This window comes from Ruditapes philippinarum, unplaced genomic scaffold (genome assembly GCF_026571515.1).
Source record: "Ruditapes philippinarum isolate M1 unplaced genomic scaffold, ASM2657151v2 ctg1257_1_1_1_1, whole genome shotgun sequence".
NCBI classification, from domain to species: domain Eukaryota; kingdom Metazoa; phylum Mollusca; class Bivalvia; order Venerida; family Veneridae; genus Ruditapes; species Ruditapes philippinarum.
Genome location: NW_026861919.1, coordinates 42331 through 57930, shown reverse-complemented (window position 1 = coordinate 57930; position 15600 = coordinate 42331). Strand labels below are relative to the sequence as shown.

Here is a 15600-nt window from a genome sequence, read left to right as displayed (position 1 = left end):
CTTTTGTAATGGACTCATTCCAGATTGTATTTACTTAATGTCAACTAATTTAGCACAAGCGTTTCATCGATATTTTTAAAATGATAACATAAAAACATATCTTTATTGAAAGGTTATTTCGAAATTTCGTTGTTTTGCAAAATAATAATGTTAATCCATTGGTCTGTTTAGATATTGTTAACTCTTGCAAAAAATACTAAATCTCTATTCCTAAGAGTTAAAATATTATGATACATGTAGAGCAATTTCTGTACCCTTTTCCGTTTTGAATTGTTATTTACTAATAACCGCTAGATAAGAGACCATATCTACATTTTTAATAAACTTATACAGCAAATAGAGAAAAACATAATGATCCCTAAAAAAAGCCCAAAACGACATCATTGAAAATGTTGCAGGCTCGGTTTGATTGATCTAAACTGATTTTATCTAAATGTAGCATTTTCTAGTTTTAGAATATTTAGAAGAATTAAGAAATAAGAAGAAATTAAACTCTTGCTGGAAGAATACAACAAAGAAAATAGTCTACACATTGCTATGTGTACCGATATAGAACTGTTTACTTATATTGGCAAGTGAGCATCCGCGGTTTGAGTTCTGTCCCGTTCAGGCAGCACATGGGAACTATTTTAAGACAAATTGTTAAATAGTTATATGTGTCATAAGAATTGGGTCAATAAGTTACGTAGATAACACAAACACTTTCAGAAGTATTTGAAATATAAAAATAAAAATTGTCAATAAAAACAAAATTACTTTTCATAATTCAAACACCCTTGCAAAAATTTGTTTTGGACCCCAATTTGTGATACAATAGGAAGAAAAATGGAAAAGAATCATAGATGCTTTAATGAAAATGAACAATACTGTTTTAAATAGTGAAAACAACTAGTGTTTTTGTTGTCAAATTATTATTTTCTGATTAGAAAATAATAATACTTAAATCAAATATTCATTTTTCCTTTTGATCTATAAATGGGGTAAAACAATACATTTTTGAGGTAATATATAGTTTCTTTAATTTTAACTTACGGAATAAATAAGTTTATTATTACAGTATTATATTCGCCACTAATATGTTTTCGCCTAACTTAATTTTGGTCATTTCTATTCTATCACAAGTGAACTGTTTAATAAATATTATAGATACTTAAAACATATCCCTGTACATGTGTATGCTAGGTTGTAAACGAAATATATGCCTACATTTCTGTTGTGACATATGTCAATGCGAAAAAAAAATATAAACAAAAAAAAAAAAAAAAAAACACCAAAAAATAAGTAAATAAAATTGATAAATAAATAACTAAAAAATGATTATAAAACAATAAAAAAACACAGTCTGGTTCTTACAAAAACACTATGATTGCTTTTTATAGACATGCTAAAGTATTCCGTTAAGTACACGATGTAGCAGTTCATTTTGAGAGTATTAATTACAAGTGCCGGTGTATTTGCCGGTGTATTTACCTGGAAATATCAATAATTGTACACCATTTTCTTATCGTAACGTTAATTATTGCTCGTGTAATGTATAAGGACTAATGTTATGGTGATAAGACATATAAGACAGTGTACAAATTACCGTAGCAAACCGCAAACATTAGCCAGGATTTGATCCCAAAAATAGAATGTTTTCATTAATCATAAATGTAACACAGATAACTTAAGATATATTATTTACATGTATATTAGCTTTTTTTTTTGTTTATTTTCAAAAAGCTTTGTTTTCCACAACTATACTCATCTTGATACTGTATATTTTAGTACCTGTTCTGTGATATATTATTACCTACCACGGTGCAGTCACGAAGTCATTTCTACCGCTGAAGCCGATGCTAGGGGGGGGGGGGGGCGTGAGAGATATTGCACCTTACATCATCTGTCAGAAACAGGTACGATCTAACATTTCATAGCTTCGGAGCGGTAGTCTCTTTGACAGATATTTCAATTGCATGTATCTATACACTTGTAAACATATATTTTTATTAAATTTTACTAATAGATAAAACAGAATAAAGTGACGAAAAAGTTAAAAACGTACACTGTTTTTTTACAAATGTTTCTTAAATTGATATTTTAATATTTAAAAAACTATTTTGTTCATATTACTTGTGTATCAAACGATATGTTTGTTTGAATCTCAGTTAGAGCTAAAATCACTCATCGTCCATTCACATGTAACATAATTAACAAAATTGCAACTGATTATAAGAATATTTACTTTTTCAAGGTATGGCCTCAATTTCATTTAGAGTAAAAATAAAAAAACTAATCAATTTTCATGATTATGGTTTATTTACATCATAAAAAAACATTTTTCAGTAAATTGATGAAACTATCCAAGAAGAAATATAACGCTTCTGTTGAATAATCAAAATCTGATTTAGTTCCCTTCACTGACACATTCATCTTTGTAGAACCTCATTTCTAGTAGTCCATTGAAACAGCATTGAATTTAATATCATGTCCTGATATAGTGAATGATGTGTTTTACAGACGCAGATATAGCTTAATCAGAATTAAGTGTTCAATAGGAATTAGATTAATACCTTCATTTCATTTCCGACTTTGGGAAAAGCTGTCATTCAATCTGTCTGTAATGTAATTAAGCATGGAGTTTACTGAAACAGAATTTTGTTCCCTGCTTGAGAGACTTACATACATCTTTTTATGTTTTGTCAGATTTTAGGAAATTGAGCATGTAAGAAAAGGCGACCAAATACTTGTTACAACATGGAGATTAACATTTTTTCTGACTGGGGAAATAAATTTTAAAGGTTTGCCAGCTATACAACAAAAATACATTTATCTTTCGTTACCAAATCTTATGTAAAATGACATGATTGTTTTGATGCTACATTTAAGACATACTGGTTTTAGTTGTGGTCAATAGATTGCGCCAATCACTCGGAGGTAGATTTATTTCAGATATAAATAATTACAATGTTTAAGTTCTGGCGTGTTTTATTTTAAATAATCGTCCGGTAGCACCTAGGTGAAATGTTAATATGTAAATTCACGATAACTTAAAAGATATCCGGTCGGTTAAAATATTAGTTGTATTATGATAAATTACATTTGATCAATTTCTTTTATGAAGTTATCACGTTAAAAAATGACCGTTTCATTAAATTTACCATAAATTTAGAATGAATTTAAATTAAGAAATACACCGATGTGTAAAATACAATTTTACGATAGAGGTAAAACTCATTTTCAGAAATAAAGACGCCATTTACATTTTTATCAACAATATTTTTTATGAATGATTGGTAACAATTAACAGTAAGAGTCCATAATGTAATCAATTCTCAAACGATTAGAATCAGCATATTCTAAGTTGTATGACACCACCACCACCACCACCACCAACAACAACAACAACAGCAGCAAAAACGACGACGATGATAATAATAATAATAATAATAATAATAATAATAATAATAATAATAATAATAATAATAATAATAATAATAATAACATCTGCAACCACGTTTGTTACTGAATGACTTTTAATTTGTATAAATCACCGTAAATAAAAATAAATTGGTCGTTTACAATATTGGACACATCCGACATTTTGACTGATTTATCTTGTTATATTTCAAATTAGTCTAAACGCGACTGAAGACGGACAGTCCCCTGGGTTTTAGAGTATGTCACATAATAATTCATTAGCTCATTAGTTGACTTCATATAATAATAGATTGCGTGCATACTTCTATGTCATAGCTTTTCACTTTAATGTAATGTTTCATTACATGATGAGATGGAAGATCAATATAAATATACATTAAAATGACAGAAAATTACATTTTATCAATAATTATGAAAACTGATACTTCATTAATTTCAGAAAAAGAGAATGCACAAAATGTTTAGAAATTTATGCTCAACCTATATCTCTATTCACCTTTTGTTGAAATAAAAGCGTTTTATACAAAGTAGTAAACTCCATTAATCATAATATCTGTTAAGGCAATGCTGATTTTTCTGCCTTCTTTAAGGAATATAATGCTTCTGGTAAGTTATATTATTATTATCATCATCATCATCATCATTAATATTTCTGTTATAGACAGATAGGTTTTAAAGTATAATTATGTATCTCTTCTTTCTTATCGACATTGAGTTTATTGTTATATTAAATTTTATATAATCAAACTCATGCACTTAATTTACATCAGATATAATTGAAACTATCTCTTTTAACATGTTTAATAATAATGTCTTATGATTTGCAATCATAGAAGTATGTATGACAAGAGCAATTAAAATTCTCCTATGTACAAGATATTAAAATCTGAACTTATTCAAAAGGTTTCTTTTTCATTTTAGTTGTAAGAAACAATGCTAAGCTAATATTTAGCAATAATCTAGCAGTAAAGCAGTACGTAATGTTGAACTATTCCTTCAGTTTATACGATTAATGGCTTTTATAAGTATAGCATGAAACAATTTACAATTTGTAGACCAATAATATTTTTATGCTTAAAGCAACTTACAAATGCTCGATCTTACTGACTAAACTGATAAAGGCCATGAACAGTTTTAAAGCAAAACGGAAAAACGTCATTTGTGAAATTACGATTGAGTCCTATCAAATAGAATGTTTTGGTTGAGTTATACGTCATTATCAATTATTGATCCATTGTCATTATAAAGTCAATTTTTCAAACACTAATAGTGAAAGATGAACATAATATCGCTTTAACAAAATAAATGAATTGTATAATTCTAGCATAACGAGTATGACACAAATGAAATTTTATATCAATAATTAAGTTAAGTAATTAATACTTAATTGATTTACCATTTTAATAAATGTGTTGAAAGCGATGTTGGTGACTGATTAATTTAAGCCATGCTATATGAAAAGGTCATTACGTAACTACCGACAAGTATAGAACATATAAACATATAATTGTTCCTATATGTCATTGGTCGTAAAGTCAGTAATATAACATTATTTATTAAATATAAAGTTTATATATTGGCACTTTGTCAGTTACTTAAAATGTCATTTAAGAAAAATACTTTAAATTAATAAAGTATAAACAAAACTATTATTCAATTTTAACCATTGTTTTATTAGCTTTGGTTAACAGTATAGTATCATATCTCAGCCATATACTACTTTTATTAAAAAAGCAAGACATAATGGAATCACTTAAAAATCACTGCCCGATCCAAAACACTTTAAAGTGGAATGTAAACAGCAATGACTGTCTTTGTTAAGAATACCGATCGAATGTTCCGTCAGAATGCACTTTCAATACAGCTATTCATAATAAAGTATGTTTAAGATTGTGTAACCCAATGTCAACAAACACATAACAAGTGTTCTGTCGATACATTTAAAAGCAACCGATGCAATATTTGAAGAGGGTTTTTCTTCTGGTAATACAATTCCATGGATTTGTAACTGGTAAATTAATAATGTTAAGGTTTTTGTTCATCTGGTATGTTATCACGGTTGATGAAGCAAAAATGTCCTGCAACATTTTTTTTAATTTTGTCGCTTTCTTTATTTCTCTCTATTTTACTAAAACCTTCTTAAACACATTGTAATTTCAAATATTGGTTAATTTAAATAAATTGCCTTTGATGACGTAACAATTCATAAATATTATCAGAAAATAATTCAGAATCGGTAGGCAATTCAATACGTTGCAATTTCCCAATTATTTCATGTTTATTAACGTTCTAATTCTGTTATTTATAAAGCTGAGTATGACTATGGAAGCAAAAAGAAACAATTCATAATTTGATAGTATTTAGTCTAGATTTTAATTTATTTAGTTTGTATCATTAATATAACACGTGTTGCGATTAAGTATTATAAAATGATTTAGAATATAATGTTATAAAATTTAGCAAATTTGATATCATGCTGAGACATTTATTTGCGTCATTGTGCTATTGTCAAAACGAGGCTTTCTTCCATTTGTCTGTTATCGGTATACAATGGCCTTTTTATGAATATTGCCAAAATTAAGCTGTATACAGCTAATCGACCACTGTGCTTGATTCCAGTACTCTTAGTGCTTTGGTTGTTATATTCTCAACAAGTAATTAAGTACACTTTTACTACACACTATAGGAGCTCTAATTTAATTACTATCCCCTTTAGAAGCATGTGATAATAACTTTCAATTAAATCTAAAAGAAGCAGTTTCCTATTTTGAAACTGAAGTTAAATTGCAGCAATTAAATGTTGGTGAAACACTTTATTTTGGAGCTAAGTGCTCGTTAAAACAAATATAGCAAAAGTGAGAATTTATTATGCATAAAGACAATACTACATTTAACATAAGGAAGTAAATGTTATTTTTGCCAAGAGATTCAGATAATTATATCAATAAAAGTAGCAATATCTAAGCATTTTGCTTACTTAAGCTGTAATGTATCATTACAATACACTGTCGTTTGTTTTTATATTTATTGAAAAAAAAAAACACGACCGACAAAACCAATATTTTGAAGTAGATTTAAGTATTATGGTTAATTTAAATTACCAATGAATCTAATAAGAAACACCAATAAGTAAAAGAACACTTTTTTATTCTATATACTCACTCGACTTTGTCGCGTTGTCAATTACAAACATAACATAACTTTTCACCAGTACGAAACGTCATAGTAACTTATGGATAAAGAATCATCAGCATAGTTAATTAAAAATAATAACAGCAAATAAACGTTTATTTTGATCATTAACTATATTGTATATACCTGCAAAATATCTCATTGGCTTCGAAAGCAGTGACACCACTTTGTGCTTTCATATATAGAATCATACTTTGTTATGATATTTATCTTTTCTCTAAAGTACTATTTATAAAATCCTTGACTATTCTACTATCAACATCCAATTATTATAAATTGTACCATATGAGAATCCAATATATTGCCATATTGGACACTGAAGTCCAATATAATTATTCGATATTGGCCAGTTAGGTGCGATTGACCTTTCTGGTTAACGAAAGAGCTACCTCTTTCGGAGGTATACTGTAAATCGCTCTATCGCTACTTCCGAGCTAGTGCAAGTCGCTAAAATCAGGTGTGTTATATATTATTCGGAGAATGCTGTGACATGTAGATTTGATTAAGATTTCAAGAAAACGTAAAGTTGTTATAATTGTGTTTGTTATTTGTTTTAACAGTTGTTCAATGAATTTACCACAGTTTTTATGTACTGATTATGTCTAGCTTAGAGTTAAACCTTGTCCATTTAAAAACGCGGGACATACATTTGAATGACTTCATCGTTTTCCAACTTGCTTTTTGACCTTTCATGATTAAACATTGGCTATAAAGTCAGTTAAATCGTTTTCAATTTACATTTATTTTGTTGCAAATATATTTTTTCTGTACAGTGCTAGAAGCAAACTAGTTGAACTCAATCTAACCGATTCTATAAAGTGCAATCTACTGCTAATGTTAAACTTAAAATTACTGTTCTTATTATCGATATTTTGATCAACGAACATTACTTCAAATTAATATTTTGCACTAACATTTTATCTTTTGGGAATTACATCTATATCATTCTCATAGATAACGTGTTCAGGGGAAATCATAAAATGCTCGATCAATAATTAATATATTGTAATAATATCAAATCAGTTGCTTTTGCTGAATGAACATTATTTTTACATTAAATTATTGAAACAAAAAGTACACTGCTAATGACATTGGGGATTGTTAAAATAAACCAATTGCAAGGTAAAAGTTAAAGATATGCAAATATATGATAAAAATATATTTAAAAAGTGTTATGATTAATATTTTGGCTTTAATTTTTTTTCGTTTATTTTCTTTTTAATATTTCTTTACAAACCATACTACGGAAGAGTATACTGACCCTCCTTATATATTTTATATGCCTGTTTAAAATACGACGATACATGATAACAACATAGTTCGTAATGTTTTTTTAAAAATTATATAATTATATAGTTCATATTGATCTTTTCTGTTTTTTGGCTACTATACTGTTAAGGATACGTATTATAAACTTAAGTCTTTCTTAAGACCTTACTTTTTTTTTCTTCTTTTCATTGAAATTCTACCTCAAGAAGCAGACGTTTTCTTCGAGAAAACGCTTTTATTTATTTATTTGAAAACAGTATGTTTTCGAGGCATTGTTTGTGTGACATATATAGAGATGATATAATCATATGTAATATATATATTCTTTACCTGAGTTTTTAGCTTAGATGATGTTTTATATGTTTCCTAAAATAAGTTGATCGTTATGATAACACGCTTGCGGTACACGAGTATTATATAAAATATTATAATTTATCTGATATATATTATAAATATATAAATGGTATTGAAACTTTGAGTAACTTATACTATAACTATTTCTTACATCTTTTTCAATGATTATACATGTTTTTTTTTTATATCAAAATAATAATTTAATTTATAAATTCATACATATTTTTTCATGAGATTCATATGATAAAGGCTAAAGTGTACATCTACTGTATGTTAAGAAGAACATTCTGTTCTCTTAAATTTCCAAATATCATCGACGAAACAATGCGTATTTGTGTTTTATGGTGTATAATAACAGATAAAACTCTGCAAGATCTATTTCAGATATCATATAACTTGTCAATTTTTTAAAGATATGTTTTATACAAAGGTTTTTTTTTCTTGAAGGCATAAAAAATATATAAGGGGGGTCAGTATACTTTTCCGTACCATACGCTTTGAAAAACAATTACGTAGAATATGTATAATGATATAGTTTTTTTCAAGAAATACAATACATCTATACGACCTGTTTCATATTCCACTTACTTCAACACATTCATAACACAATGCTTGGTAGAATTTATAATAAAAAATTGTACTTAAAGGCTTTTGTAAAAGAAATCGAAAACTAGTTAATATATTCTAAAGGATCTATTTATCACGGCGGAAACACATTTCAAGCTGTCCTCTGAAACATACTGTTGAAGCTAAATACACTGAATAAAGTTGACTACAGCAATAAATCAAATGTACTGTAGTTATTAAATGGATAATATGTTTTCAATCAAATATTCAGCTTGATCGGAATTAAGTGTTCAATAGGAAGTAGATTAATAACTTCAATTCATTTCCGACTTTCTGAGAAGCCGTCAATTAATCAGTATCTGTGTGTAATTAGTTTTAAAAACCAAAATGGGCAAATCATATCTATTTCTAGTTAATTGAAGATGAATGTGTACTTTTATGAAATAAAGGTACTTAAAAATTAAGATATCAGTTAATTTATTATATACATCTTTAAGATCAAATTCATCATTTTCTATAGTATTGTTTTTTTATTATTTTATTATCGAAATTGAACAAAAACAAATATTCTAAGAAAATGTTTTTATAATAACACTCCCCTTCAAGAAAATCGTGCGGTTTTATTGTCGCCAGTAATGTTAGGGAAAGTAATAATGACAATATAGATTTAATTAAGAAAGACTTCTTTAAATGCTCCAATATCTTAATTCATATTTCGGACTAATAATAAATATTAATTTTACATTTTTTCTTCCTGCAAACTGACACTTGTCTAGTGTTTTCAAATGACAAGCTGATCAAATAAAGGACATAGCGCACCTGATTAACATGACGATAGCGTACTGAGAAACAGGCCGATAGTTGTTCCAGCATTTTTGCGTTTCTAGGAAATTTAGTTTCAATAAAGTACAATTGTTTTGTCTGTAGATCACGTGTTTGGAAAATGTCGCAACCTGAATAGAAACATACATATGTAGTTTTAATCAAACATGTCAGAAAATGTTTATATTGCATATCCTGTTGTTTTCTTTATTCAATACTAAACTGATTTTAAAGGTAAAGAAGGTAGTTGTTAATCAGATTCCAGCGTGCATGATTGTATTTACAATGAAATCCGGACGTAAATTTGACACGACTGGATTGAATAAATTCAATTAAAGGTTACTCTATTTTTGTACACAAAGATAGTTTTATGTTCTAGTAAATAATTTTATAAACCTAACTCATAATTCGATTTATTCAACACAAATTCTAGATTATATGATATGTAAGCAAGATCAAAATTAAATGTTTATTCTGTCAATGTAATACAACAAAATGTCGTACTTTAGATACTGACGAATAGATGATAAAATTTAACCATTGGTCTTTTGTAATTAACAAAACAATACATCAATGTGTATCTTATTTCAATCACTGCCCGACCTGTGTCAAGGCAAAGTGGTCTGTATACAACAGTATTGGCAGAGAAATGTTTGTTCCGTCAGAATATACTTTCAATAGAGCTTTTGTAATGGACTCATTCCAGATCGTATTTACTTAATGTCAACAAATTTAGCACAAGCGTTTCATCGATAATTTCAAAATGCTAACATAAAAATATTCATATCTTTATTGCAAGGTAATTTCGAAATATCGTTGTTGTGCGAATAATGTAATCTATTGTTCTACATATATATTGTTTACTCCTGGAAAAAATAATAAATTTCTCTATTCCTATGAGTTAAAATAGCATAATACATGTAAAGCAAGTTTTGTTCTCTTTGTAAATTTATTCATCAATAAGAAAACAAGTTTTCATTTTGAAATGTTATTTATAAAAAACCATTTGATAAAGAGAACACATATCGTTTTAATGAATTTATACAGCAAGTTGTTTGCTCTTAATGGTTGAAAATACAGGATCAGATGTTTTACAAATGAAAATGTATACACGTGTTTTATATGATGCTCCTTTCGTTCAGATTACCTTCTTTTGGTTCAAGGTTATATGTACGTCATCCGATTTCAACATCAACAATTGATACAGTTGATACATTGTATCTTATTTTTTTGAGTTGATTTCAGCTCAGTATCCAATAAAACTTTCGCCCCCTCAATTTCGACAACAAAGTAATTAAAAGCATGTTCCCGATCAGCAAACATAGTTTCGTATTTCCCTAATGTGCGATTAAAGCTTACGAACTGTATCACGATTGGAATCACAAATAAGAAAATGATTACATTATCAGAATGGTTGTCAATCACAAAAACTGTAAATCACTTTTATTATTTACACCACTTGTTTTGTAATATAAAGACTTTTTCACAACTTGTGTCTTAGTCATCATCAATTCTTTATATTTCTATGAATTAAATCATGATGAATTATTCTCGATACATTTAATAAAATAATTATTTGAAGAAAAAAATGGAGTCATTTTGTTAACCTTTGGCATTTTTGCTTTTGCCACAACTTTACTGCATTTAAACAACACATTCCATAGTAAAAGGTATAAAATAGCAGCACAAAAAACATGATTACAGAAAATGACACACTTTTACATTCTAATCTTGTAACATTTAAAAAAGTTGTTTCACAAATTGCATAATATATATTCTTCTATAAATATAAATTGTTTCTTTTTGATTTCGCATAAATAAGGTTACAGACTTAGTGTTTAGTTGGCCATATTTAATAATATCTCTTAATATATATTATATTAACATTTTATAGTTTGAACATATTAATACAAAATGATATTCGTTATAAGACTGACATCACAATTTCTTTAATTTTTTGGTTGGTTTCTTTCTGTGTCGTCCACGTTTAACTGGATGCCCGAAATTTAGATAACGCCACCCTGAATTTTGGTCCAGATATCTTTCAAATTACAAAATATTGTTTGAAGAAACAAAATGTATCTGTTATAGAATAATTATTTTGTGCGGAGAAAGCAAATTTCGTTCTGTATTAAAAAAGAACAAACATAACTAAAGCTAATTACATTAATTTATCTTCATATACTAATCTTTGTCCATATCGTTGCTAATTGTTTTCGATATCTCAAGCTTGTATTGTTAGATTGTTGCACATGGATTAAATCAATACATTACTCTCTGATATATTTTCAATTTATCAGTTTTTATTAACTCATTGTCTTTAGAGACTTCTGTCTTTATGGCAAAACCGATGATAATATTTTATGAACCTACTGATAATATGATTAAAAATTAATTGTTTTCAAAATACACATTGATCGATTAATTATATATATTTACGCACTGAATGTTTGAACCTAGAATATGGATCCCATAGAAGTTAAAAGTTAAGGTAGACTAACTTGTATAGTATGAACTACCGAAAGCCTGCAAACAATTATTCAATTGAGCACTGTCTCATGATTTAATGTACACTTTGATTAGACATTTTTCATTAGCTTTAGCTTAATCAATTCCTCAAGGAATAAACCTCGACAGGTAATATAAATTCATTTTGTTGCTTTAACTGTCATTGCAATAGGTATAGGTAACTAATATCACGTACATATTTTACCTGATTTAATATACACTCGCTAGCAAGTGATTTCACAATTTGCGTCTTAAAATATCTTCATGGCGGTTTGATTCCGTATTGCCACATATAAAACAACAGCCAAATTAAAATCAAACTTAAGAACACTTTTTAAAAAGTAATCTTACTAATAAACTGATTTTATTAAAAAGTGCTTACATGAATTTTAATGGAAACAATTTAGTGTCATCTATGGTTCTGTAGCATTGCAACAAACAATCGGTACTAGAAAGCAATCTATAGTGTCTTAATAGGTCGGATCATGAATTGTCCGACAAATATACAATTCAGTCGGAATAAAGAGCTAAAGAGAAATTATATGGTTGCATTCGTTTTATTTCCGATTTTCCTAATGTCCTTCATTCATTTACTTTGTAATTCGTTCTATTAAGCACAAAAATGTGAAGTCCTTGTAGCGATTCATTTTCCCTGAACTAAGAATAAAATGTTATCAAAGACTACAGTTTATTTCAAACAATTTTATAATCAAACTTACTTATGTTGAAACGGTTACTGGATGAACAATCAAATGAAGTGTTTTATACTTACTTTAAAAAGGTTATTGGATGAACAACGAAATGAAGTGTTTCATACTAACTTTAAAAAAGGTTATTGGATATACAATGAAAACGTTTATTGATAGTTTAATGAATGATCAAAGTCAGCAAAAACAATATTACCCTACCACTTATCTAAACAATCTACTGAATGAATTGAAAATTTCATTTGTAATCTAGCTATGAATTAAAATAAAACTCACATGACAATACACGAGTAAGTTTACATCCTTTATCCAATTTTATGACTATTACCAATCACAAAAACGCAATGTCATTTAATTTTTTAACAGCGAACTTTCATCTCTCAGGTTTCAGTTATATATGACACTAGCAGAGTGTTTTCAAATGGATCACTTAATTGATTATGAGAATGACGCACCTGCTTCAATGATGGTGTATTGCAAACGTGGAATAAAGCCGATATTTGTTTCAGCACTTTTGCGTTTCTGGGCAATTTGAATTTACATTATTGCTACTATTATAACCTTCATATTTTCGCATCTTGAATATGAACTTTTACTCTAAAGCATTTAGCAGACATGACAGTTAGATCAATGTTTATAACAGAACTATAGTTATGAAAATAGTCTTATTTAAAGATATACTATCCTTATCTCCTTGGAAGGTACTTGTATTAGGTAATTTTAATTTATTTATATATAGATATCTATGAAATTCTTATTGGATGTGTTGAATAACAAAATATACAAACTATGGTTTTGGAAGTGGCATTTCCGATTACTCGTCAAGTTAATTAACCTATAGTGTGTAGAGTTTAAAAACCAACATATCTTCCCTGTGTGCACACAAAACATGTATACATTATATTTCAAAAGAGACTGATTAGCGAATAACAGTATTATCAAATATTAAATTTGGTCATTATACATATATTATAACATTTAATAATCAATAAAAATTAAAGAATGGAAAAAATATAAACAAACACACAAACAAACGTTGGAATGATCTTATTTACCAAATAATTTATCAAATTTAATTTAGAAATCAAATTGACAACAAAGCTACAAAAACAGAACCTGTGAAGCAAAGAATAACGCATTTTTATTGTAGAAGGAAACCATATGCAATCAATATGTTCAATATGTTCATCCTTAACAAAAATGGTTCACATGGCAATAAAAATGTGATTAATATAATAGTATGATTAAACGTTAGTCCTGTTAATAATCAGTAAATTACCAAATTACGTACTTATATGATGTGCCTGCCTTTGTTTGCAAATGGTCAATTAAATGCAAAATCCAAAGAGAGCCTAAAAGTACACGTATATAACACATTGGAGGAACTCGAGTAAATTATATATATATACAATAGCGTTATCATATGTCTGCAAATACATGTAAAAATAAAGTATTACCTTTAGTAACTTAAGAATCCATTTTGGAAGTGAATAAGTTCAACCTTTATATTTTTTTAATCTGTCATTTTTATAAATATAATGACCTTTGTGAAGATGTCAACGAATAAAATGCCAGTGTTAGACTGAAATATATTCAATAAACTTGAATTTTAATTTAAGACTATAGTCAATTACTATCTTAGATCTGATCAGCCTGACGGCGCATTTATTTGAACAAAGCAAAATGGTATCATTTGAAAATCACTGGCCGACTCGTAACAAGGCAGAGTGGTATGTAAACATTAATGACAGACTCTGAAAGACTGGCGGTCGATAGTTACATTAGAATACACTTTCAATGAAGCTATTCAAGGAGGAGTATGTATTAGATTTTGTTTACATAAGGTCAACAAACCTTTCACAAGTGTTTTTGTCAATGCTTTCATATTCAGAAATTTAATACAGGCTGATAAATTCATCAAATTTCAAAATAATGATATAGTAATAATTAAATTTTATACGTCTTTATTTAAGGAAAAGCTTACAATAAGCACATTTCATAAAATGATATTTGTTTCTTAACTATTTGGCTTTGTATGAATTTAATTCAATTTCTATTTATGCTTCTTGAATATATAATTTGACCTCCAAATAAAAAACAACAACATTTTTTACAAAATAATACATGTCTGACATAACAGACATAGTTCATATTTCAGCTTTACATATAAAATTATATAGAAATCCTAAAGATTTCTCAAAACAGAAAATTGTAATTGATTGATAATGTTCAGGAGCTATAGAGGTAAGTCCTTGCTGCCGTTCATGTTTTTAAATTTTATTTAATGCAACATTGATTATAGTCTTTTTATCCTGTACTGCAATCTACATAATGTAGCTTTCGATATTCTCATAAAAAGGATGCATTGGAAATGAAGATTTTTATTCCCTATTTGACAGAAGATAAATCATCATAAACAACACATCAATTATTTGTTATGCAAAAACAATTCAAAGTAAGCGTAAATTATGGTCAGACCTTTGTTCAATTTAACACATGATAATACAAATCAATGCATATCATAATGCTTTAAAGGGGCAAGTATTAGGTAGTTAACCAGCATTCCAGAACTTTAACTATTAACTTATATAATTATGGTCATACAAGGAAAGAAGAAAATAAAACATATCAGAACTACTTTGCCTCTTTTGAGATAATGTAAGTAAAATATTATTTCCAATCAAATGCGATACTGTTTTAATCAATCATTCAGTCTTACATATAAAATGAATAAAGTCTTATGTAAGTCACTGAATATTGT

General features: G+C 27.8%; 1 protein-coding gene across 1 annotated transcript in view; it reads right to left on the bottom strand.

Annotated features, from left to right (window-relative positions):
• The window catches only part of LOC132717368 (vesicular glutamate transporter 1-like), a 71428-nt gene extending 58170 nt beyond the window's left edge, over positions 1–13258 (bottom strand). Inside the window, exon 1 of the mRNA XM_060700819.1 lies at positions 13116–13258. The gene's annotated coding sequence lies outside the window, so the exon portion shown is untranslated. The remainder of the gene's footprint in view (positions 1–13115) is intronic.
• Between the last annotated feature and the right edge of the window lie 2342 nt (positions 13259–15600).